Genomic DNA, 27133 nt, shown 5'->3' on the forward strand with positions numbered 1-27133 from the left:
ACTATGGGTGGCCCTTTTGTATTTTGCATTTTGTATTAGTTTGGATTGTAACTATAAACTCTTGTAATTATTTATTAATGTAAATATATGAAATTTCATATTATTGAAATTTTCTGCATAATGTATGTTGATAAATGAAATGTTGAGAAATATTTATGAATGAGCTTCCAGTGATGATGTGAACTGAAAAGAAAAATTTCTGAAAATAGTGTTGTGATCTGAGATTGATTTGAAATGTGTATAATGGAGTTTGGATTTGGAAATTATATTGGAAGTGTTTTTAAACAGGTTCAGAAGAACTGTTTTTCCAATTTACAGCCGGTACTCTGCCGGATTTTCTATAAAATTTGTGGAAAAATTCAGATTTATCAAAAATTAAAAATAAATGAATTAAAAGGGATAAATTATAATAGAAACATAAATTGGTACTCCGGTACACTGAGTGGCATAACTTGCTCGGCTACACTGTAGACGGGTAAGGGGTATCACACATGATCTAGAGCTTACAGCAATTATCTTCGCACTGAAGATATGGAGGCATTACTTGTATGGTTAAAAGTGCTATATTTACACCGACCACAAAAGTCTGAAATACATGCCAACCCAGAAGGAGCTCAACCTCTGACAGAGGCGATGGATTGAGTTCCTGAAGGACTGTGATTGTGTGATTGATTACCATCCTTGGAAGGCAAATGTAGTTGCTAATACTTTAAGCAGAAAATCCATCACAGCTTTGAGATCATTGAATGCCCATCTATCTTTGGCTCGAGATGGAGCTATTTTGGCTGATTTACAAGTGAGGCCAAACCTGCTACAACAGATTTTAGATGGGCAGAAGGTAACTGAGAAGCTAAAGGCTATTATGAGCAAAATCCTAGAAGGGAAAGAAACTGACTATGAAGTGAAAACAGATGGGTGTCTGTACTACAAAGGAAGATTATGTGTACCAGATGATAGGGAATTGAAGGCCAGTATTCTAAAAGAGGCACACACCAGTGTTTATGCTATGCATCCAGGAAGTACAAAAATGTATAATGATCTGAAGCTTCAGTATTGGTGGCCTGGTATGAAGAAGGACATAGCTGACTATGTGACTAAATGCTTGACATGTCAGTAAGTCAAGGCAGAACATCAAGTTCCATCGGGTTTGTTACAGCCTATACGCATACCTAAATGGAAATGGGATCGGGTCACCATGGATTTTGTAAGTAGTCTACCTCTCACCCAGAAGAAGCATGATGCAATATGGGTGATAGTAGATAGATTAACGAAGTCAGCACACTTTTTGCTAGTTAGGACTGACTACTCACGGGAGAAGTCAGCAGAATTGTATATCAGTGAGATAGTTAGACTGCATGGAATTCCACTTTCCATCATATCTGATCGAGACCCAAGGTTTACATCAAGATTTTAGAAGAAATTGCATGAATCCTTGGGTACACAACTCCACTTTAGCACAGCTTTCCATCCTCAGACGGATGGGCAATCAGAAAGAGTAATCCAGGTAAACAATTGAAACCAATTGAGCTAATACAAATATTGAACTGAAATGATAATAATAACATGAAATATATGGCAGGTCCTTGTGGATATGCTAAAGAGTTGTGTCATTGGGTTTGAGGAAAGTTGGGATAGATACCTCCCACTGGCAGAATTTGCATACAATAATAGCTACCAAGCTACTATCCAAATGGCCCCGTATGAAGCACTGTATGGGAGGAAATATAGAACTCCAGTGTGCTAAACTGAATTGGGTGAAGATAAACTAGTAGGGCCAGGCCTGGTGAAGCAGACTGAGGAGAAAGAAAAACTAATCAAAGCCAATTTGAAGGTTACCTCAGACAGACAGAAATCTTATGCCGATCTGAAGAGGAAAGAAATAGAATATGCGGTTGGTGACAAAGTGTTCCTCAAGGTGTCACCGTGGAAGAAGGTACTAAGGTTTGGAAGAAAAGGTAAGTTAAGCCCTAGGTTCATTGGCCCATATGAAGTCATTGAACGTGTGGGTCCAGTGGCCTACAGGCTAGCTTTACCACCAGAGCTGGATAAAATTTATAATGTGTTCCACGTATCTATGCTAAGAAGATACCGCTCAGATCCTTCACATGTCATCTCCATGGAAGAAATTGAAGTACAACTGGAATTGACATTTGAAGAAGAACCCATACGGATCCTGGCTCGGGAAAGAGTTGAGGAATAAGCAGATTCTACTGGTGAAAGTGCTTTGGAGGCACCACAACACCAAGGAGGCAACTTGGGAAAGTGAAGAGACGATGAGACAATAGTTCCCTCAACTGTTTGCATCAGGTAAATTTCGAGGATGAAATTTAAATTAGAGGAGAAGAGTTGTAACACCCTCCCTGTAGGAACTCCGTACATTCTACTGTTCGGTGACCAGTGTCAGTCTGGACAGCTAGAACGTCTGGAAAAATATTTAAACTCAAGTGAGGAACCATAATTAACTCAAATATTAACAAAAAAAATTTAAGAAAAATTTTAGAAATAAAATACAACCAAGTTAAATGAGCCAGTGCCCTAGTGATGGATAACCTAGTGGGAAGTTGCGGTTCTCACAACTAGGAGCCCTAGACCCAAGTGAAAATTCATAAAATAATTTTTGGGACTCCAGTGAAGGTTCATTGAGGTTCCTATGGCATTAGAATGCCAAGAAAATGCTTAGGAAAAATTTTTAATTGGTACAGACAATTTTGGTCTGTTAAGCCAAACGGAGGGCATTTTGCTCATTTCTCCTCCAGAGGTGAATTTTGGCCGACTTGTCCAGTTAATTAAATAATTATTAGGATATAAAATGTGAATAAATATTGCTAAAAATTAAATTGAAATTAAGTAGACAAGAAAAGGAAAGAAAATGAGATTAAATGATAATTTTGACATCACATGATGTCATCACCCCTATCTCCACCAGTCAAAATTAAAAGCCACTAAATTAAGTAATAAAAGAAGATAAAAAAAGAAAGAAAAATCAGAAAAGTCATCAGCTTCTTCTCCTTGCTGTTTCCTCTTCTCCTAGCCCTTCCACCATTAAAGCTTACACAAGCTTTAAAACTCACCAAATCTCACCCCAAAACCCTAAACACCCTTCACAAAAATTAACCCCCACATCAAGAGCAAGGTTTTGATTATCATAAAGTGAAGAAATTCCAAGGTTTATAAAAGCCAATAAAGAGACCAAAGAGGTTAGTGCATGTTAATTACTTAATCTTGTTTATTTCTTAAAATTTAGTTTGAATATGAACAAATAATTAAGAAATTGAGCTAAATCATGTGTGAAATTGAGAATGGAATTTTGGCCAGCTTTATGGGAGTGGTAGTTGATGGTTTTGATGGATTTAAAATGGCTTAGAAATAGTGTTGATGTGTAGACATAAATTTGAAATGGATTAGTATGCCTAATTAATATGTGTTGTGTGAACCTTGAATTTGAGCTAGGATTTGGACATAAAAACTTAGATCTTGTTCATGTATTGGTGAATGAAAGTTTAAATGGTCAATTAGTGACCATTTAGGTGTGTATGATAAAGAATTAAAGTGAGTTGTAGCTTGGGATTTGAGTTTGGCTGAGCTGCCTTGTGTGACCTACAGGTCTGGATGTGAGTCCAGCCTGTTTGGGTAGCTATAACTTGGGTTGTGTAGGTTCAATTGGTGCAAAGCCAATTGAACATGAAACTAGACACATAATGGCACAACTTTGTAGAAACCTTGTCAAGAAAACTAAACTAAGTTGACCTAAAAATTGCCCTAATCCGGGTGACCTGCATTCTACCTGGGCAAAATGACCAAATGAATAGTGTTTATTCATTTGGTCATAACTCAGTGTAGAAAGGTCCAAGTAACCTGAAATTTTACTAGGAAAAATCTGAGACATAGACCTAAAACTTTCATGAAGAACACAAATTCAAATTCTGACCATAACCTAGTCAAATTGCCAACTAAACTTAGGTTATCAAATCTGGCAAAACCAGTTTTGCCCAGAATTTTGGATTCTGTCCAATCAGGCCAGTTATGGTTCTTAGGCCATAACTTGAGTTACAAAACTCCAAATGGAGTGATTCAAAAAAGGAAATGTAACTAGACAAAATAAGAAACAACTTTTATGAAGACAACTTTGCCAAATTCCTACTGCAAAAATGACTAATGGAACAGTAAATATAAGGCTTGAAATATGAAAATTTTGAACAACTAACACTAAGCTTAGAAATGGTATTGGCAACCAATACCAACAATTTTAGAATGCAAAATGTGGTATGTTGGGAGTATTAAAACCAATGTACCTATTGTCTATGCAAAAGTCAACATTTTAGTTGACTAATGAAATTAATAGTAACACCTAAACTTAAATTTCAAGAATTGTAAAGTTTAAAAGTGTAACATACCCTAGTACACCTAGCAAGATTGGTTTGGATAGGTTGGCATGCCAATAGGGTTCAGTTAGTAGTACTGCAAATGGCATTATGCCATTCTGTGATTTCATGGCTTTTAGCCATTTTGACATTGTGATGATACTTGGCCTTGTGCCCAATATTTATTACGGCTCATTAGCTATTCTGTTGCACACCGGGAGATACATATGTGACCGATGGTGTGACGGCTTGAGGTACTTGATACCCAGTGCCAGTTTACCTGTTTATTCAGTCCAGTCATCCAGTATAGGTTACTTGGGCAACCAAAAATGAAAGTGAATAAATTTAATGAAATTATGAATATAACGAGTAGAAAATAAATAAGATTACCAATAATGATCGAAAAATTGTCTGCATAAGACATCAGAACATGCACTGCATAATTATTTTTTGTTATTTCCTTTTATTTTATTATTGGCACCACTAAGCATTATTGCTTAGCGCGTCGCTTTTTGCCATGCGTAGGTTCTGGAGAGACAGACAGAGAGCCCAGCAGACCACAGACTGGGTGAGGTCACAGTGCATCAGTGGTAGGACCTTTAGGTCACTATTGAAATTATGTTTTTGCATTTTGTAATAGGTAGAAGTTTGTGATTTGTAAATTATGGACTCATGTAAATAGTAAATTTATGTAATCATATGTTGATGTACATATTTTGAAGAATTTTGTTAATTAATATAATTTGAGAATATCTTCATGAGATTTTAGTTGATTTTGAATTTGAATGAAATTGTGGATTAATGTTGAGAACTTGAAATGATTGCCAATGTTGAGACCATGTTGATGGTTATTGGAGTTTGAGAATGATTGAAAATGATTATTGGAAGTGTTTTTCATAGGTTTCGAAGAACTGTTTTCTCCATTTTTAGCCGGTACTCTGCCGGATTTTCTATAAAATTTTTGAAACCTCAAATAAATTATAATTTCAATAAATGACTTAAATGAATTATATTTCATAAATTGTATTTCATAACTATGAAAAAAAAAATAAATTAGGAAGAATAAAAAATGATTGAATTAAAATAGGGTGTTCCGGTACACTGCGTGGCATATTTTGCTCGGCTACGCTGTAGACGGTAAGGGGTGTCACATGTTTATACTAGCACACTTAAACTATATAAAGTCTCTATGGCCTTCTACATCAGGTTTAAAGACCAATTTCAAAGCACTCAAAAGTTCTAGAGTTAAATTTGTATAGGTAGGTTCCTCAATTATAACAAACTCTTTCAAATTAACCACATCCAAGTACTCAAATATAGAATTAAAAATCCCTAATTCTTTAAAAATTTCTTCATCCATATACTTGGTGGCTAGAACAGACTTAGAAGCAAAGGTCTCGTATTTCTATTTCATTTCCATATTTTTAAAAGTCCATGGCAAAGGAGAGTTTACCTCTTCAATGTCATCTATAGAGGCTGAGGGAATTGCTGAACCTTTAACAAGTTGAGATGGTGTTGTTTAAGGTACATTAGATGACTGAGGAGCAGGTTCTATGGTAGAACCAAAAATGGAAGACCTTGTATGTTTACTAAAGAGCTCAAAAGGGGAAATCTAGGGCTGTACACTAGACTATGTAGGAGTGGATGGATTTTGTTTCCTTTTGTACATTGATTTGGCCTTAGAGCCTTTCCTTGCTATAATTTTGACTCTAGGCTAAGGGCCTAGCAGAACAGTTGCAGGTGGGGATTACAAAATTAGGGTTTTCAATAGGGGTGATTTTTAGTGAAATTGGGGTGGTTTTCAAAATTTGCATAAGCAATATGAAAAACAACATCTTAAGCAGCATGAACAGTAGTATGAATAGTACCACGAACAATGACAAAAAAAATTGCTAACAAACAATTAAAACCATATATTTACTAAAAATGTAAAATTCAACAAACATAAATTTTCCACTCTAATGAAGCTCAAATCAATCTAAAACATCAAAATTTATCCTTATTTAAGTTGCATTTAACAAAAATACACAAAACACTCAATTGCACATATGTTATTTATCAAATTTCCAAGATCAGCAATTTGGCACAAATCTAAGAAAGTTACTGCTCGTAGGAAAACAAAAATTTATAATTTCTTTTTTTAAACTCCTGCATTGCATTTTTGCCTCTTTCAATAATTTCTAATTTGCCCAATCTTCATAAATGACCTACAAAAGATAAACAAATGTCATTTTGAGTTGAATGGGGGTAAAAACCAAAATAAAACTTGAAAATTTTGAAACTTAAATGAAAGAAAAATAATCAAACTACAAAATAAAGCTTGGGGTGCCTTCAAAGAAGTGCTAAATTAAGGTCTTTAGCTTAACCTTCCACTTCAAATCACTTAAACATCCCCACTTGGGAAACTAAGCCATGAGACCTCTATAACTTTCTCTGTGGGCTCTTTAATAATATAGTACTTAAGTCTTTGACCATTAACCTTGAAAGTATCTAAAGTTTCATTTCCTATTTCAACAGCTCCATATGGATATACCTTTGTAACTGTATAAGGCCTTGACCATCTTGACTTCAATTTTCTAGGAAACAACCTTAACCTGGAATTAAACAAAAAGACCACATCTCCTTCCCTAAATCCTCTCCTCTTAATGTGTTTATCATGCCGTCTCTTAGTTCTTTCCTTGTAAAGCCTGGCATTGTCATAGGCATCAAGTCTAAGCTCCTCAAGTTCATTCAATTGCAACATTCTCTTTTCTCTAGTAGCCTTTAAATCAAAATTCAGTGTCCTTATGGCTCAATATGCTTTATGTTCCAACTCCAAAGGTAAGTGACATGCTTTTCATAAACTAATCTAAAAGGGGTTGTACCAATGGGGATTTTAAAACCTATCCTATAGGCACAAAGAGCATTATCCAACTTTAATGACCAATCTTTTCTTAAACTACTCACTGTCTTTTCAAGAATCATTTTTAGCTTTCTATTTGAAATCTCCACTTAGCCAATGGTTTGTGGATGGTATGGTGTTGCAACTTTATGCCTAACTCCATATTTTTACAATAATCTCTCAAATTAATAGTTGCAAAAATGAGAACCTCTATCACATATAATGGCACATGTAGCTCCAAATCTTGTAAAAATTAATTTCTTAAGCAATTTGACTGCAACCCTAACATCATTGGTTCGAGATGGTATAGCTTCAGCCCATTTGCTCACATAATCTACTCCAACCCAGATATATTTATTCCCAAAAGGTGATGGAAAATGTCCCATAAAATCAATACCCCACACATCAAATAGTTTCACTTCCAATATGTTTTGGAAGGGCATCTCATCCCTTTTAGAGATACTTCCAACCCTTTGACATTTATTATAAGAACTCATAAAATTCCTCTCATCTATAAAAATATGTGGCCAAAAAAACCCTGCTTGAAATACTTTTGCTGTAGTTTTTGAAACATTCATATGACCTCCATATGGTGAAGAATGGTAATCTCTAATAACATCCTTTATCTCCTCATCAGCTAGACATCTCTTAGTCAGGCCATCTCCACATCTTTTGAAGAAAAATGGTTCCACCCAATCATAATCTCTAACATCAAAAAGAAATTTCTTCTTTTGTTGCTATGTTAAATCGGGTAAAGGCATTCCACACAACAAATAATTCGCAAAATCAGCATACCAAGGGATTTTTACACTAATAGTTGCCAAAAGCTACTCATTAGGAAAGTAATCATCAAGTGGAAGTTCTTTCCCCAAACTTTATCTTTGTTCTTGCCTCAATCTTGACCAATGATCAGCTACCACATTTTCTACCCCTTTTTTATCCTTTATCTCCAAATCAAACTCTTAAAGGACTAGTACTCATCTTATTAACCTAGGCTTAGCCTCTTTCTTATGTAAAAGGTATTTGATAGCTGCATGATCTGTGTACACTATTACTTTGACCCCACAAGATAAGACCTGAAATTATCTACTATGAATACCACTACTAAAAATTCTTTTTTTGTGGTAGCATAATTCACTTGAGCATCATCCAAAGTCCTACTTGCATAATTTATAGCATATACGTTCTTATCTTTTCTTTGTCCTAAAATAGCCCTAATGGCATAATCACTTGCATTACACATCAACTCAAAAGGTAATGACCAATTAGCTGGCTGCATAATAAGAGCAAATATCAAAGCACCCTTTATCTTGTAAAAAGTATTCATACAATCAGCATCAAAATTAAATTTCACATTTTTATTCAATAAATTAGTGAGAGGTTTAGAAATCTTAGAAAAATCTTTACTGAATTTTTTGTTGAATCTAGTATGTCCCAAGAAACTCCTCACTGCTTTCACAAATGTTAGGGGTGGCATTTTCTTAATTACTTCTACTTTTACTTTGTCTACCTTAATACTCTTGTCTGATACAAGATGTCCCAAAACAATTCCTTCTTGTACTATAAAATGGCATTTTTCCCTATTCAAAACTAAATTAACATCTTCACATCTTTGCAAAACCTTAGACAAGTTAGATAAGCATTAAACAGAAATATCATCCATGAGAACTTCCATAATATCCTCAATAAAGTCAGAAAAAATTGACATCATATGTCTTTAGAATGTGGCTAAGGCATTACATAATCCAAATGGCATCCTTCGATATGTAAAGGTACCATAAAGACATGTGAAGGTAGTTTTATCCTGATCATCTGGGTGAATAGGGATTTGAAAGATCCCTGAACAGCCATCCAAATAGCAAAAATAAGAATGATGAGCTAATCTCTTAAGCATCTAATCTATAAATGGTAATGGAAAATGGTCCTTCCTATTTGCACTATTCAACTTTCTATATTCTATGATTATTCTCCATCCAATTATAGTCCTAGTAGGTATTAGTTTGTCATTTTCATTTTTTACTATTGTGATGCCACCCTTTTTGGGTATAACATGAATTGGACTTACCCAAGTGCTATCAAAGACGGGGTAAATGATGCCTGCATCTAGCAACTTCAAGATCTCTTTTTTCATAACCTCTTTTATATTTGGATTCAATCTTCTTTGTGACTCTCAAGAGGCTTTATGAGTATTTTCCAATAAAATTCTACGCATGCACACGGAAGATGTATTCCTTTAATATCATAAATAGTATAACCAGTTATCCTCTTATGTTCTCTAAGAACTCTTAATAATTTCTCAACTTCATAATCATTCAAATTAGCACTAACAATCACAAGATATGTGGAATTTTGACCAAGAAAACATACCTGAGATTCGTTAGAAGAAGTTTTAACTCTACCTTTGGTATGTTACTTTCTTCAAGAATTGGTGGTATAGTAGCATCTTGTTTCAATCTTTAATTTTTTCAACTCTAGCCATAGGTAAAGGTGAATTTCCTTCCAAAATTTGAGCATATTCTACAGCTTCTACAATTTCATAACCTTTAGTGATGTTGTGGAACAAACAAGCTTCCAAGGGATCTTTAAGATGTTGCTTTATGAACACTTCTTCAACCAACTCATCTATCACATCCACTCTCAAACATGAATCTAAGTCATCTTTCTTTTTAGTTCCTTTAAACAAATCGAACTCAACTTTTTCTTTCATAACTTCTAATGCAAGCCTTCCATTCTTTACATCAATCATGGCTCCAGCAGTAGTAAGAAAAGGTCTACCAAGAATAATAGGAATATGTAAGTCCTCTTCCATCTCTAATACTACAAAATCCACTAGTATGAAAAACTTAACAACTTTTAGAGGCGCATTCTCAATCACCCCAACTAGAAATTTAATAAACCTATCTGCTAACTATAGTGAAATGGTGGTAGGCTTCATTTCTCCAATCTTCATCTTCTCATAAATGGACAAAGACATGAGTCTAACACTGGCTCTAAGGCCACATAAAGCTTTATCTATACCGATATTTCCAATGTGACATGGTATTGAAAAGCTACTAAGATCTTTCAACTTGGGTGGAAGTTTATTTTGCAAGATTGCATTGCTTTCTTCTGTAAAAGCTACTATTTTAAATTGTTCTAACTTCTTTTTGTTAGATAGAATTTCTTTAAAAAACTTGGCATATGAAGGCATTTGTGCTAAAGCATCAGTAAAAGGAATAATTACATGCAAAGACTTCAACATCTCTAAAAACTTCCCAAATTATTTATCCAACTTTGCTTATTGAAATCCCTATGGCAATGATAAAGGTCGAACGTAAGCCTTAGGTGCCACATATTTAGGTTCTTCCTTTTCACTCTCTTTCTTTTTACTTTCATTTTTTACTGAAATCTCTTCTTCAACTTCAACTTCTTTATCTCCCTCTCTAATTTTCTCTTCCTTAACTTTCTCTTTAACCTTTTTTCCCCACTCTCTAGTATTTTGCCACTTCTCAATGTGATAGCCTTGTAATGCTCTCTTAAATTTTTTGATTAGCTAGGAAGCTTCCCAAATGCTTTACTATTTAAAAAGCTTGCTTGTTGAGCTATTTGATTTTCTAACATCTTGTTGTGTGTTGCTATTTGATCCATTCTTGATGTTAATTGAGAAATCATATCTTGCTGACTCTGATAACTTACTAGTAAAGTCTTAAGCATAACTTCTAATCTAGCTGTCTTGTCTGGTTGTGGTTGTTATGGCGGAGGTTATTGCGGTTGTGGTTGTTGTGGCGGAGGTTATTGCGGTTGTGGTGGAGCAATTGCATTTTGAGGTTTAGCAATTCTAGGAGGAGGCTCTCTATTCTATTGAAAATTCTAATGTTGTTGATATGCACGAGGTTGCTGAAAATTCTACTATTGTCCTTTCTAGCTCTTTAAGAAAAATTAGGGTGGTTTCTCCATACTGGGTCATAAGTAACAAAAAATGGGTTACCAGCCGACTTTTGATTGTAATTTCCCACATAACCCTCTTATTCACTTGAAAAGTCTCAACCAATAAAAGGAAAATTAGTAGCACAATTCACAATTACAGCTCTGGCATCCACTAAATTACTTGAATCTCCAACTAAAGCATTTACTTTCATGCTCAATTTATCCATCTTCCTTGTCAAAGAATTAAACTTAGCATTAATCATATTCATGGCATTACGCTCAAACATACCAACTGGTTTCTTCATTTCATTCCTCTCACAACTCCATTGGTGGTTGTTATAAGTAATTTTATCCAAGGAAGAAAAAGCTTCATCTTTAGATTTCTCCATAAGATTACCTCTAGAAGATGCATCAATTGTACTCTTAATAGCTAGAGAAACACCATTATAAAAGTGATGGACAAGCATCCACTTAGGAATCCCATGGTGTGGAGATCTCCTTTACAAATCCTTGTATCTCTCCCATGCTTCATACAAGCTCTCATCATCTTTAGGTCTGAGAGAAGTCAGCTCATTTCTTAGCGTAGCTGTTTTGCTTGGTAGAAAATATTAAGCTAAAAATGCTTGAGAAAGTTCATCCCATGTTGTAATAGAACCCGATGGCAAAGAATGTAGCCACTCTCTAGCTCAGTCCTTCAAGGAGAAAGGAAATAATATGAGTTGAATTACATGATTAGAAACTCCATTTATCTTCAACATATCACTAATCTCAAGAAAGTGTGCTAGATGCACATGTAGACTTTCAATTGGACTTTCCCTAAATTGTGATTGTTGTACCATCTTATAGGGTGTAGGATTCAATTCAAGGTTATTGGCTTCTACTCTTGGTCTTATGATACTTTGCATGAAATCCCTAATGTTAGGATAGGCATGATCCTTCACAAAACAGTTGTTGGCATTATTGTTGTTATTGTTATTATGTAACACCCCCATTTGTATAGCCTGGCATATTTCACTGTTCCGGTGACCGGTGTCTGGTTAAACGAGCCGAGAGTCACAGCGATGGGTGACCTTCTCGGGAACGACTGCGAAGTCATTTTAAACTCAAATTTCAAAAAGTAAAATGTGATGACACAGTCCTTAGGACCCTTATAAACACAGTGGAAAAGAGAAAATCACGAAAAAGAACTGTTAAGCCAGTCAAATAATTAGGTCAGGAAGCCGAAATAAATATGGAATTAATTGCAAACCGGGATGAACCGGCGAGGGGCAATTTGGCCAATTGACCACGAGAGCTGACTCCTGACCTAACTATCAAATAAAATCGAAGAAAAGAAAACTTCGGGATCGAGAATTAAATTAAAGAACAAACAGAAAAAAATAAAAAAAAAAAGAGAAAATGAAAAATTTTAAAAAGGTGTAGGGATATGACATCATGCATGACATCATGCATGATGCCATAAATCCCATAATTTATAAATTAATTAAAATGAATTGTAGTCTTTCATAAGACATAAAAAAGAAAGGAAAAGAAAAAAAAATCAATTGGTCTTCTCTCTAAAAGTTGCCGCCTCCCATCCTTCTCTCTCCCTCACCATTGCAAACCTCCATTAAAGCTTGCTTCAAGCTTTGAAACCATCATTAAACCCTAAATCCTCCCATACTTGCTTCACAAAAACTTGATTTAATCACTTGAGAGGAAGATTAGTCATCAAAGAATTGAAGAAAATTGAGAGGAAGTGAAAGTTCAAAGACACCTAACAAGGTTAGTAATGCAAACTTCAAGTTTTTAGTTTAATTAGTATATGTATAGCATCAAGAACATAGAAACAAACTTAAAATGAAAAGAAAAATTGGTTGAGGGACTAAAATGATTTTTGGCCAGCTTGGTTATGAGGATGATTTGCATGAATTGAATGGTTTGAAAGGGGTATATAAACCTTAGTTAGTTGAATGACTATGGTTAAAGACATGGAATCAAGTAAATGCAAAAATTAGTGAGAATTAGGGTTTGGACATTAGGGTTTAGGGACCAAAAATGTGAAGAAGTGCTAAATGATGTCTTTGACATAGTTTAAGGAGAGAAATGGTCATTTGTGACCTAATTAAGTGTGTTAGAAGTGTTTGAATCAAAGCCAAATTTGGATTGGGTATGCACTATGACCAAAAGTCAACTTTGAGGGACCAAAAATGGAATTTTACAAGTCCAATTGGTATGAGACCAATTGGGAATGAAAATAGGCACTAAATGACATAATTTTCATCTAGGAAGCATGCCCAAAAAGTGATTAAAACCTAGTGAACAAATTGACCAAAGTTGAGAAATCACAGTCTGCCTCTGCACAAACTGACCAAATGAACAGTGTTTGTTCATTTGTTCATAACTCGAGCTAGGCAGGTCAAAATGACCTGAAATTTTACCAGTGGTTAGATGGAATATAGACCTAAAACTTTCATGAAGAATGCCAACTCAAATTATGCCATTAACCCAATCAAATTACTAAACAAAATTGGTGACCTGAATCTGCGGAACTGCAGATTTATCATATGAACAGTAAAGTTTCAATGGCTATAACTCTCTCTAGAAAACTCCGATTTAGGTGATTCTTGAACCGATGGAAACCTAAGACATAGTAGAACATTTCATATGAAGAAAATTAGATCAAATTATGGACTTAACTTGATCAAATTGCTGAATGAATTTGGATCAATAAATCTACATAACCAAATTCTGCAGCATGAACAGTAACCGTAATTTGAGTATAACTTGAGCTACAAAACTCCAATTGGAGTGATTCAAAAAGGAGAATAAACTGAAGACAATAGGGAACATTTTCTATGAATAAAGTTTTGCCAAATTCCAATAGAAAAGTGACCAATGTAACAGTGCAACCTTAGATACCAAAAACTAAAAATTGATAATTTTGCCTAAAAGACTTAAGTGTTGAGAAAATGACCAAAACCAACAAGTTTGGTGACCAAAATGTGGTATGTGGGTAAATTTGGAATTCCCATACCTATTAAGCCTTAGAAAGTCAACAATTTGACTTGAATAGTATAGTGAATAGTAAACCGAAACGCAAAAATTTTAAGAATGTCGAGTTTAGCACGTTAGAGCTAGGTAAAGGTGAAGCTAAATTTATTTTGGGTTAATGCTAAGTTCTAGTACTGAAACATTGTAAAATTGTGTGTTTATGTTAAGTTTTGCATAAAGATTATTTTAGTATGTTGTGCACCACTGAGTCCTAGTACTTAGCGATAGCTTCTATTGCTATCACAGATACAGAGACTAGAAGAGCAGCAGAATGAGCTGCTGAGGTGTGAGGAGCTATCAGCTTGAAGTCATCGGGTATAATTTATACCCTAACTGTAAATATTTCTTTTGATGTATGTATTGCATATAAATGTATAGACATGTAAATGGGTCTTGAGCAGCTTGTACAAAGTTTGTATGAAGTTTGTAAATTAAAAAAATTTAGTTTGAACTTCCTTTGATGTAAATTTTGCAATGATGTGTATATAAATTGTTTTGTCTCTAATGAAATATGAGTGGAACTATTTTATTTAATTTGAATGAAATGTATTGCTAGTATTTTGAGGATTATTAAATTTTGAACTTGAGAAATTGATTGAAATGATTGTGGAGTTGTTGAAATGGATTGAGTGTGATTGTGAAATTGAAGTAGTTGTTGGGGAAAAATTTTTAGAAGTGCTTTTTACAGGTATTTGAAGAACTGTTTTCTCAAAATACAGAGGGGACTCTGTCAAAATTTTTATAAATTTTGCGAAAAAATAAAATAGACAAAAAATATTAACTAGTTTTAATTTTAACTAAATGTTTTAAATACTTATTAGAAAATGCTCACCACTTATTAAAAATAAGAAAATTGTTTTAAAATCCCTTGTAGGGTACTTAATGAGTTATCAATAGGTGAAGTTCGGTAGTTCATTAGGTATTCTACAGGATCATGTTATGCCTTACAGAGGGGTAAGGTGTGACATATTAGCCATTACTTCTTGTGGCTGCTCTTGTTCTTGTTCTCTTTGTTATTGTTGTTGAGCTCTAAATGTCCTTTTCTCCTCTTAGCTTTTGCTCTTAAGGCTTTAGCTGTCTTTTCTATTTCTGGATCAAAGAATAAATTGATTTCTTCACTTTGTGTTCTTTTCATAAAATAAAAATACCTAAAAAGTAAAATAAGCAAATTCTCAAAATAAAATGTCCAAATTAACCAAACAAACAATTGTTCAATATCAAACAAAAATCAAATTCTCAGTAATGGAGCCCAAAACTTGATGTTGGGTGTATCCACAAGCATACGAGCTGTATCAAGTAATGAAGTGATAAGTCAAGTATCGTTCCCACAATGCTTTGTATCTGAATACCAAACTATGAATAAAGTGATTATTTGGGCTAATGATAATGAAAGTAAAGTGCAAATTTAAATAAACTTGATGAAATTGACAATTCTAAACAAAATAAGAAAATAACAAAGTAAATAAATCCTTAAACTAAAACGAATTAAACTAAATTAATAACGGATAATTAAAATCAAAGACTAATTAATGGTAACAATGATTCCAAAGTTAGGGTTTATGCATAAATTAATTGGAATTTGTTTTGGTCCATCCAATTTTAAGAGAAAATAGAGTTTGAAAGTGATTGATTCTAAAGTCCTTTGATATCTTTTTCAAGCAAATCAATGAGTATTTTAAGAAAATCAAACCTACTTTTGTACGATATTTGAATCACATAAAACTCATTAAGTTTTGTATTCAATCAATAAATCCTCTTAAATCCCTAATTTATTTCTAAATCTAGGTGATTTTAAGTTCTAATATTTGATAATCTATTAATGATTTTCACTTTTCAGTCATTCAATCAAAGATTAAAATAATACCCAATGGTACTAACATTAGGCAAGTAAAATAGACACAAAAGAAAAAAAATCAATGTCACACCCTACTCCTCGTAAGATGTAACATGTTCCTGTAGTACACCTAATGAATTACCGTACTTCACCTACCGGTAACCCATTAAATATACTACAAGGGATTTTAAAATAATTTTCATTCATTTTGGAATTGGTGGGTAAAATTTTTTTTTTAAATTTTAAAAAAACTTTATTTAAAGTCGAAACATAAATCAAATTTTTGGATATTTAAAATCTCCGTAATTTTTACAAAAATTTCGGCAGAGTGCCGTTTGTATTTTTAGAAAACAGTTCTTCAAAACCTGAAAATAGAAACACCCCAATATATTTCTCAATCACAACTCCATTTGCAACCACCAAACTTCAAATCAACAGCAATAGCAACACTTCAATTCAAAATCCAAATTTCAAACCAAGAATTAATATCTCAAAACATTTCATAACTCATGCACATTGCATTTTAAATCATCAATTTACAATCATAAGTTAATTTACAGGTGCAAAATCTCAAAAATAATATTATTACAATTTTATCTGTACAACTGCTCAAATTACAGAGATACATATGCATAATATCATATTTACATCAAACTAAACTACCAGGGTATAGACAATACCCGTACAAAAATTCTTTAATTGTGCTTCTCTCTAACTATAGCAGCTCGCTCTGCTGCTATGTCCTTTTCTCTATCTGCGACAGCAAGTTAAAGCTATCGCTGAGTATATAAATACTCAGTGGTGCACAATAAAGCATAAAATGCAAAATATAAAATGTTTATGACAAATCATCATTTAAAAATCTCATAATCACATTTCACATTTTTTTTCTCAAATCACATTTATAACAAATCATAATTTTCAAAGCTTAATATAGACCACAACTTGATCAAATAATTTAATAAACATAGTGTTGCCAAACAATAACACATCTTAGGCCATGACACAAAATTTCTGAACATGCCGTGTGTACATCACGACAAGGCAAACACCCTCACTAATCGAATTCAATGAGGGAGGTGGCTAGCTAGCTAATGAGTACTTATCCACACTCACCCCTCAGACAGGGAAGCCAGAGAAGGAGGAAACTGATCAAATATCATACTCACCCCACAAGTGGAGGAGAAACATATTAATATTGCCATGCCAAGTGTGAATAAAAACAATTTAAATCAAGTTATTCAAACATTTCATACAATTCACAAATCATATTTCATTCCAAATTTCCATTGTAAAATAGGCGACACAACATTCTCGAAATTCACAATGAACAAAAACATTCACAATGTATAACAAATCAATTTCCATTATGAAAACTATAATTTAAAATTTTTGTGCACAAACACAATCAATTTTTAAAATCAAATTTCCATTAACAAGTGGCAACACCATAGTTCTCAAAACCCATAATTAACACAATGCATACAAATCAAGTTTTCAGTGGAAAAACAATAATTTAAAGTTATTGTGCACAAACCTGGACTTAATCGCCTCTAAGCCTTCTGGGTCTTTTTCAACTGAAACACAAAATTTATAGTGTTTCAGTACCTTATTTCATAGTAGATCTAATAATTAATTCATAAATACTTAATTCTAGCCCAAATATGCTTAAACTAACATTCTTGAAAATTTTTATTTTGGAGTTACTATTCATGGTACTATTTAAGTCAATTTATTGACTTTCTAAGGCTTAATAGGTATGGGAATTCCAACTTCACCCACATACCATATTTTGGTTACTAAATTTATTGGTTTTGGTTGTTTTCTCACATTCTAAGTCTTTTAGGCAAATTTGCAATTTTTCAGTTTTGGTGTCTTAAGTTGCATTGTTCCATTGGTCACTTTACTATTAGAATTTGGCAAAACTTTCTTCATAGAAAATGTTCTCTATTGTCTTAAGTTTATTTTCCTTTTTGAATCACTCGAATTGGAGTTTTTTAGCTCAAGTTATAGCTATTTGAACCATGGCTGCCGGATTGGATTCAACCCAAAATTTTGGGCAATTTTTTGTGCTGGCAGTTTTGGGTCACCAACTTGTGGTGGCCAAATGACTTTGTTGCTAGCAGAATTTGGGTTTGTGTTCTTCATGAAAGTTTTAAGTTTATATCTCAGTTAACCACTGGTAAAATTTCAGGTTATTTATACATTCCTAGTTCAAGTTATGACTAAATGAACAAATACTGTTCATTTGGTCAGTTTGTACAGGGACAGACTGTGATTTTCTAAGTTTGGTCAATTTGTTCACTAGGTTTTGGTCAATTTTTTGGGCATGCTTCCTAAATGAAAATTGTGTCATTTAGTGTCTATTTTCATCCCCAATTGGCCTCATACCAATTTGATTTGTAAAATTTTATTTTTGTTCCCTCAAATGTAACTTGGTCATGCTGCCAGCAGCATGACCACATTGAGTCCGAATTTGGTTTCAACTCCAACACTTTCAACACACTTCATTTGGTCACAAATGACCATTTTTCACTTCAAACTAGGTCAAAGACATCATTTACCCATTTCTCACATTTTTGTCTCTAAACCTGTGACACCCCTTACCCGTGTACAATATATCTGAGTAAGCAATGTCACACGGTCTATCGGCACCCTCTATTTTAACTTAATTAATTTTTGTCATAGTTTTGAATATAGTTTATGAAATATAATTTATTTAAGCTATTTATCAAAATTTTTATTTATTTGAGGTTCCGAAAATTTTAAGGAAAATCTGACAGAGTACCGGCTAAAAATGGATAAAATAGTTCTTCGGAACCTGTTAAAAACACTTCCAATATTCATATCTCATCATTCTTAAACTCCAATATCAAAATCTCAACATTTTTCAATTTCATTTCTCAATCATTCATCTCATATAATATCATGTATAAATCACAATCAAACATTCACTTTTCCATTCACAAACACAATTCTCATTATTTACATGAGCATCAAAATACATTTCATAAGTTCAACTACATATGAGAAAATAAAAATTTAGTTACAAAATACCAAAATGACACCTAGTGTCCTATCAATGCACTGTAGAAGTTGAGGTGACACGGACACTGTGCAGAGCTGCAGGATGGACTCACCCAGTCTACGGTCTACTGGGCTCACGATCAGTATCTCCAGAACCTATGCGTGGCAAAAGTAACGCGCTAAGCAATGATGCTTAGTGGTGCAATAATAAAATAAAAGAAAATAGCAGAAAATAAATATGTATTTAATGTATATGTCTTATTTGTTTTGTATCTGTTATATTCATTTATTTCTTTAACTTTGTCCATTTTCATTCATTTGGTTGCCCAAGTAACCTATACTAGACGCACGATCGGATGGATAAGCGGGTAAAGCGGCCTTTGGGTATCAAGTACCTCGGGCCGTCACACCATCGGTCACATATGTATCTCCCGGTGTGCAACAGAACAGCTAACAAGCTGTAAATAATATTAGGCACGAGGCCACATCTCAATACAAGGTTAGAATGGCTAAAAGCCATGAAATCACAGAATGGCATACTGCCATGTGCAGTACTGCTAACTGAACCCTATTGGCATGCCAAACTATCCAAACTAATCTTGTTAGGTATACTAGGGCATTTGATACTTTAAAATTCTTCAATTGGTGAATTTCAAGTTTTGGTGTCACTATTCACTTCATTAGTCAACAAAAATATTGACTTTTGGATAGAAAATAGGTGTATTGGTTTTAACACTCCCAATGTACCACATTTTGCATTTAAAACTTGTTGGGATTAATCACCAAATTCATTTCCAAAATTAGCACTAAAGGGCAGAATTTTCAGTTTTTGTACCATAGGTTTACTGTTCCATTAGGGACTCTTACAGTGAAAATTTGAGGAAATGGTAAACATGAAAGTTGTTCCTTATTTTGTCTAGTTGAATTTATTTTTTTGAATCACTCCATTTGGAGTTTTGTAACTCCAGATATGGTCCAAAAACCACAGCTGGCCGGATTTCAATTCTGCAGAATTTACCAAATCTACAGTACCATGAACAGTGATTGCCACTGCCTTGTTGGATGGGTTTTGGCCATAATTTGGGGTAGGTTTCTTCATGAAAGTTGTTTGTCTATGTCTTATCTTGTTGCTGTAAAACGTTCAGGTCAATTGACCATATCTACAGTGAGTTATGGCCAAATGAACAGTTACTATTCATTTAGTCATTCTACAGAACTTGTTTGCAGGGTATCCGGATTGGGGCCAACTTTTGGTCCTCTTGCTTTGGTCTTTTGAACATGGTTTCTTCAGCAAAATTGTACCATTATAAGTCTAGTTTTATGTCCAATTGACCAAACACCAATTGAACCTACACAGCCAAAGATATGGCAGTCCAAACAGGCTGGACTCATAGCCTTATTCCTGCTGTCTTTAGGCAGCCTTCCCATTTCAGTTTGCCATGCATTAGCTCACTTCAAATTATGATTAACTTGCCTTAAATGGTCACTAATTGACCATTAGAATGTCCATTAATCATTTCATAAGCCAAGTCCAATTTTTCACTCCCAAAACCCTAATTTCCATTTCAATTCACCCATACACCTAATTAAACACTTTCATTCATTATATATGTGTATATACACCTTAAACATAATCTCTAATTCATTCTAAATCCATTAAAAGAATCAAACTCATTCCTTCCTTAGGGCTGCCGAAATTCATGTACACATACACATGAGTTTTTATCCATTTAAATTACAATTTCTTACTAAATTCAAGTCCCTAATCATGAAATTAAAGAGTTTTAGGTATATAGATGCACTAACCTCTTGTAGGGCAGAATTTTCCAAGTTTAATCTTCACTTTCTTTCCTTTTCTAGGCTGCCAAACACTTTCCCAAGATGAGTGGACAAGTTTTAATGAAAGGGGTTTAGGGTTTAGTAGTGGAAACAAGAGAGAAATGAAGCTTTTTGATGGTTTTAATGGAGGTTTGGCTAGGGCAAGGTTTTCGGCTGGTTGGGGAGGATGATGGCTGCTGTGTTTTTTTAATTTTTTTTGGTCTTCATTTATCTCTTTTATTAGTTAGTTACTTGGTTGTTTACATATGATTGGTGGTAGCTTTTTAAATGACATCACATTATGTCATAAATGAGCCTTTTTTTTATTTTTCTTTTCTTTTCATCACTACTCAATTTCAATTTAATTTTTAGTAATGTTTATTCATATTTTATGTCATATTAATTATTTACTTAACTGGACAAGTCGGCCAAAAATCACCTCTAAAGGCGAAATGACCAAAATGCCCTCCGTTTGGCTTAACGGGTCAAAATTGTCTGTACCGATTGAAAAATTTTTCTAAATATTTTCTTGGCATTCTAATGTCATAGGAACCTCAATGACCCTTCTCTGGAGTCCCAAAAATTATTTTATGAATTTTCTCTCGGGTCTAGGGCTCCTAATTGCGAGAACCGCAACTTCCCTCTGGGTTACCCATCGCTAGGGCACCGGTTCGTTTAATTTAGTTGTATTTTATTTTTAAAATTTTTCCTAAATTTTTCTTATTAATATTTGAGTTAATTATGGTTCCTCACTTTAGTTTAAATATTTTTCCGAACGTTCTAGCTGTCCGGACTAACATCGGTCACCGGAACAGTAGAATGTATGGAGTTGCTACCGGGAGGGTGTTACAACTCTTCCCCTCTAATTTAAATTTCGTCCTCGAAATTTACCTGATGCAAACAGTTGAGGGAACTGTTGCCTCATCGTCTCTTCACTTTCCCAAGTTGCCTCTTCGGTGTTGTGGTGCCTCCAAAGTACTTTCACCAGTGGAATTTGCTTGTTCCTCAATTCTTTTACTTCGCGAGCCAGGATCCGTAGAGGTTCTTCTTCATATGTCAAATCTGATTGTATTTCAATTTCTTCCCTGGAGATGACATGTAAAGGATCTGAGCGGTATCTTCTGAGCATGGACACGTGGAACACATTGTGGATCTTGTCCAGCTCTGGTGGTAAAGCTAGCCTATAGGCCACTGGACCCACACGTTCAATGACTTCATATGGGCCAATGAACCTAGGGCTTAACTTACCTTTCCTTCCAAACCTCAATACCTTCTTCCACGGTGACACCTTGAGGAACACTTTGTCGCCAACAGCATATTCTATTTCTTTTCTCTTCAGGTCGGCATAAGATTTATGTGCATGCGAGGTAACCTTGATTGGCTTTGATTAGTTTTACTTTCTCCTCGGTCTTTTCACAGTGCAGGCCCTACCGGTTGTCTCCGCCCAATTCAGTCGGCCTGAGTTCTACATTTTCTCCCATATGCTTCATACGGGGCCATTTGGATGCTAGCTTGGTAGCTATTGTTGTATGCAAATTCTGCCAGTGGGAGGTATCTATCCCAACTTCCCTCAAACTCAATGACACAACTCCTCAGCATATCCTTAAGGACCTGACATATATTTCATGTTATTATTATCATTTTAGTTCAATAGTTGTATTAATTCAATTAGTTCAATTGTTTACCTGGATTACTCTTTCTGATTACGCATCCGTCTGAGGATGGAAAGCTGTGCTGAAGTGGAGTTGTGTACCCAAGGACTCATGCAACTTCTTCCAAAAACTCGATGTAAACCTTGGGTCTCGATCAGATATGATGGAAACTGGAATTCCATGCAGTCTAACTATCTCACTGATATACAATTCTGCTAACTTCTCCAGTGAGTAGTCGGTCTAGCGGCGAGAAAGTGTGCTGACTTCATCAATCTATCCACTATCACCCATACTGCATCATGTTTCTTCCGGGTGAGAGGTAGACCACTTACAAAATCCATGGTAACCCGATCCCATTTCCATTCAGGTATGCGTATAGGCTGTAGCAAACCCGATGGAACTTGATGTTCTGCCTTGACTTGCTGACATGTCAAGCATTTAGTCACGTAGTCAGCTATGTCTTTCTTCATACCAGGCCACCAATACTGAAGCTTCAGATCATGATACATCTTTGTACTTCCTGGGTGCATAGCATATACACTAGTGTGTGCCTCTTTTAGAATACTGGCCTTCAATTCCCCATCATCTGGTACAGATAATCTTCCTTTGTAATACAGATACCCATCGGCTTTCAGCTCATAGTCAGTTGCTTTTCCCTATGATATTTTGCTCATAATAGCCATTAGCTTTTCATCTACCTTCTGCCCATCTAAAATCTGCTGTAACAGGTTTGGCCTCACTTGCAACTCAGCCAAAATAGCTCTATCTCGAACCAAAGATAGACGGGCATTCAATGATCTCAAAGCTGTGATGGATTTTCTGCTCAAAGCATCAGCAACTACATTTGCCTTCCCAGGATGGTAGTCAATTACACAATCATAATCCTTTAGGAACTCAATCCATTGTCTCTGTCTAAGGTTGAGCTCCTTCTGGGTTGGCAAGTATTTCAGGCTTTTGTGGTCCTTGTAAATGTAGCACTTTTCACCATACAAGTAATGCCTCCATATCTTCAGTGCGAAGATAATTACTGCAAGCTCTAGATCATGGGTAGGGTAATTTTGTTCTTGTGGCCTTAACTGCCTGGAAGCATAGGCAATCACTTTTCCCTCTTGCATCAATACACACCCTAACCCATTATGAGAGGCATCACTGTAGACCACAAAGTCCTTTCCTGACACTGGCTGTGTTAACACTGGTGCCTCTGTCAACATAGCCTTTAACTTCTCAAAACTGGTCTGACACTTGTCATTCCAGTCAAATCTGACGTTCTTGTGTAACAACTTGGTCATTGGAGCAGCTATTAAGGAAAATCCCTTCACAAATCTCCTGTAATACCCAGCTAGCCCCAAGAAGCTTCTGACCTCAGTTGTATTCCTGGGAGGCTTCCATTCCATCACTGCTTCTATTTTCTTGGGATCCACCCTAATCCCATCAGCTGACACTATGTGTCCAAGGAATGCAATCTCATTCAACCAGAAGTCACACTTGGACAACTTAGCATACAGCTTCTTTTCTCTCAGGGTTTGCAGAACAATTCTCAAATGCTCATCATGTTCTTCACTGGTCTTGGAATACACCCAAATATCATCAATAAAGACCACTACGAACCGATCTAGGTATGGATGGAAGATACGGTTCATAAGGTCCATGAATGCCGCTGGTGCATTTGTTAGGCCAAAGGGCATTACCAGGAACTCATAATGCCCATATCGGGTCCTGAATGCAGCCTTGGGCACATCTACATCCTTCACCCTCAACTGATGATACCTTGATCTGAGATCAATCTTAGAAAATACTCCTGCTCCCTTTAACTGATCAAATAGATCATCAATTCTAGGCAACGGATATTTGTTCTTCACAGTCACTTTATTCAACTGCCGGTAATCGATGCATAGCCTCAAAGTCCCATCCTTCTTTTTCACAAACAGCACTGGAGCTCCCCATGGTGACACACTGGGGCGTATGAACCCCTTATCAAGCAACTCTTGCAACTGAGTTTTCAACTCCCTCAATTCAGTGGGTGCCATCCTATAAGGAGCAATGGAAATGGGTGCTGTACCCGGCAGTGTCTCAATAGCAAATTCAACTTCCCTTTCTGGTGGCAACCCAGGCAATTCTTCAGGAAATACCTCTGGGAAGTCTCTTACTGTGGGTATATCACTCAGGTTTGGCTTAGCCTGCCTAGTATCCACCACATGTGCTAGGTAGGCTTCACAGCCTTTTCTCATCATTCTTCTTGCAACTGTGGCTGAGATAACATTGGATAAGAAATCTGTCCTTTCACCCACAACAGTGATCTCATTACCCTCTGAAGTTTTCAGAGAAATTCTCTTCAATTTGCAATCAACTATTGCCTGATGACGTGACAACCAGTCCATTCCCAAAATCACGTCAAACTCGTGGAAGGGCAACTCAATCAGGTCTGCCAAGAATTCATACCCCTGAATCCTTAACGGGCAACCCTTGTATACTTTGTTCACCACTACACTGTGGCCCAATGGATTAGTGACCAGAATGTCTTGGTCACTCTCCCCTACTAGTATCCCCCTTTCTACGGGTAAGTTGATGCAGATGTATGAATGAGTGGATCCTGGATCCACCAATGCTTGCACAGATGTATTGTAGAGGGAGAATGTACCCCTGATGACGTCCGGGGCATCTTGCTCCTCCTGAGCTCTAATGGCATAGGCTCTGGCAGTTGGTCTGTTATCAGGCCTCTCTGCTGGCTCAGATGTAGGCCTCTGTGATGGTCCCACAGCCTCAGATTTGCCAGATTTCCTACCCCTTTGTGGTGCAGGAGCAGGTCTGTCTGCTTGTGTTGGAGCAACTGTAGTAGTTCTGCGTGGACAGTTCTTCAACTGATGCTCTGTTGACCCACACCTTAAGCAGGCACCAGTCACTCTCCAACACTCCCCCTTGTGGCACTTCAGACAGTGTGGACATGCAGAAGATGCTGGGGCTGGTCCCCTGAACCCCATCCCTGGAGAGCTGCCCACTGATGGTGTGGACTGACCTCTCCTAGGGGTAAACTGTGGCCTGGGCCCCTGAGACTGACCCTGACCTTGTGGCTGGCCTGAACTCTGTGCAGATGGACCATTGAACCTCTTCCCAGGTGCAGGAGATGAACTAGACTGACCCGGGCCTCTCTTCTGCTGTCTATCCCTTTTGGTCTGCTCACTGATTCTTACTTTTTCAACCTTTATTGCAGCTTCCACTAACTTGGTAAATTCTGTGATTCCCAGGGCAGTGAGCTGGATCTTTATGTTGTCATTTAGTCCCTCTTCAAATCTCTTACACCTTTCAGCTTCATTAGGGACTATCTCCCTTCCGTAGCGGCTTAATCTAACGAATTCCTTCTCATATTCGGCCACTGACAGCTGTCACTGACAGCTGTCTCTGCCTCAAGTTAATGAATTCCTTTCTTCTCTCTTCTAGGTATACAGTACCCACATATTTCTTCTTAAATTCGGAGAGGAAGAAGTCCAAAGTTATTATTTCTGGCTGTACTTCACTGGACACCGTATCCCACCATTCATAAGCATCATCTTGTAATAGAGATATGGCAGCTTCCAAGTTTTGCTCTGGGGTGCAGTGGAGTTGTTTTAGAACTCTGCTCGTTACATTCAACCAATTTTGCAATGTGAGAATCATCTTCTCTCTTCTTAGAAGAAGTCCACCGCTCCAAATTTTCTCAATTTTCAGTGTGATTTTGGTTGTGGAGGTGGTGGTGGTGGTGCTGCTGCTGGCATTACCCCAGCCATTTGTCTGAAGAATTCGGCCATTTGTTGGAACATGGCCTGTGGAGGCTGAGCAGGCTCTGCTTGAGCTGGCGGAGCAGGTTCTCCCATACCCCCAGTCTCAGCTGCTGCAGGTGGAGCATGACTCTCCACTTCCTCCTCAACTGCTCTCTGAGATGTAGGGTCCATATCCTATTCAAAATAACAAAGATAAACAGATCTGCATTAGTGTCACCTCGACTCTTACAAATGCAATGCATGGTATGGACTCAATCTAGGCCCAGAAATGCCTAAACCGTGCTCTGATACCACTAAATGTGACACCCCTTACCCGTGTACAGTATATCCGAGTAAGCAATGTCACACGGTGTATCGGCACCCTCTATTTTAACTTAATTAATTTTTGTCATAGTTTTGAATATAGTTTATGAAATATAATTTATTTAAGCTATTTATCAAAATTTTTATTTATTTGAGGTTTCGAAAATTTTAAGGAAAATCCGGCAGAGTACCGACTAAAAATGGAGAAAACAGTTCTTCGGAACCTGTTAAAAACACTTCCAATATTCATATCTCATCACTCTTAAACTCCAATATCAAAATCTCAACATTTTTCAATTTCATTTCTCAATCATTCATCTCATATAATATCATGTATAAATCACAATCAAACATTCACTTTTCCATTCACAAACACAATTCTCATTATTTACATGAACATCAAAATACATTTCATAAGTTCAACTACATATGAGAAAATAAAAATTTAGTTACAAAATACCAAAATGACACCTAGTGTCCTACCAATGCACTATAGAAGTTGAGGTGACACGGACACTGTGCAGAGCTGCAGGATGGACTCACCCAGTCTGCGGTCTACTGGG

At 35.9% G+C, this 27133-nt stretch overlaps 1 non-coding gene across 1 annotated transcript; it reads left to right on the forward strand.

Annotated features, from left to right (window-relative positions):
• The first annotated feature begins 11625 nt into the window (after positions 1-11625).
• Positions 11626-11732, forward strand: LOC131183480 (small nucleolar RNA R71). Its single transcript, XR_009151535.1, has one exon. It is a non-coding gene; the product is annotated as a small nucleolar RNA R71 (small nucleolar RNA).
• The last annotated feature ends 15401 nt before the right edge of the window (positions 11733-27133 follow it).

Source organism: Hevea brasiliensis, chromosome 9 (genome assembly GCF_030052815.1).
Source record: "Hevea brasiliensis isolate MT/VB/25A 57/8 chromosome 9, ASM3005281v1, whole genome shotgun sequence".
In the NCBI taxonomy this organism is placed as follows: domain Eukaryota; kingdom Viridiplantae; phylum Streptophyta; class Magnoliopsida; order Malpighiales; family Euphorbiaceae; genus Hevea; species Hevea brasiliensis.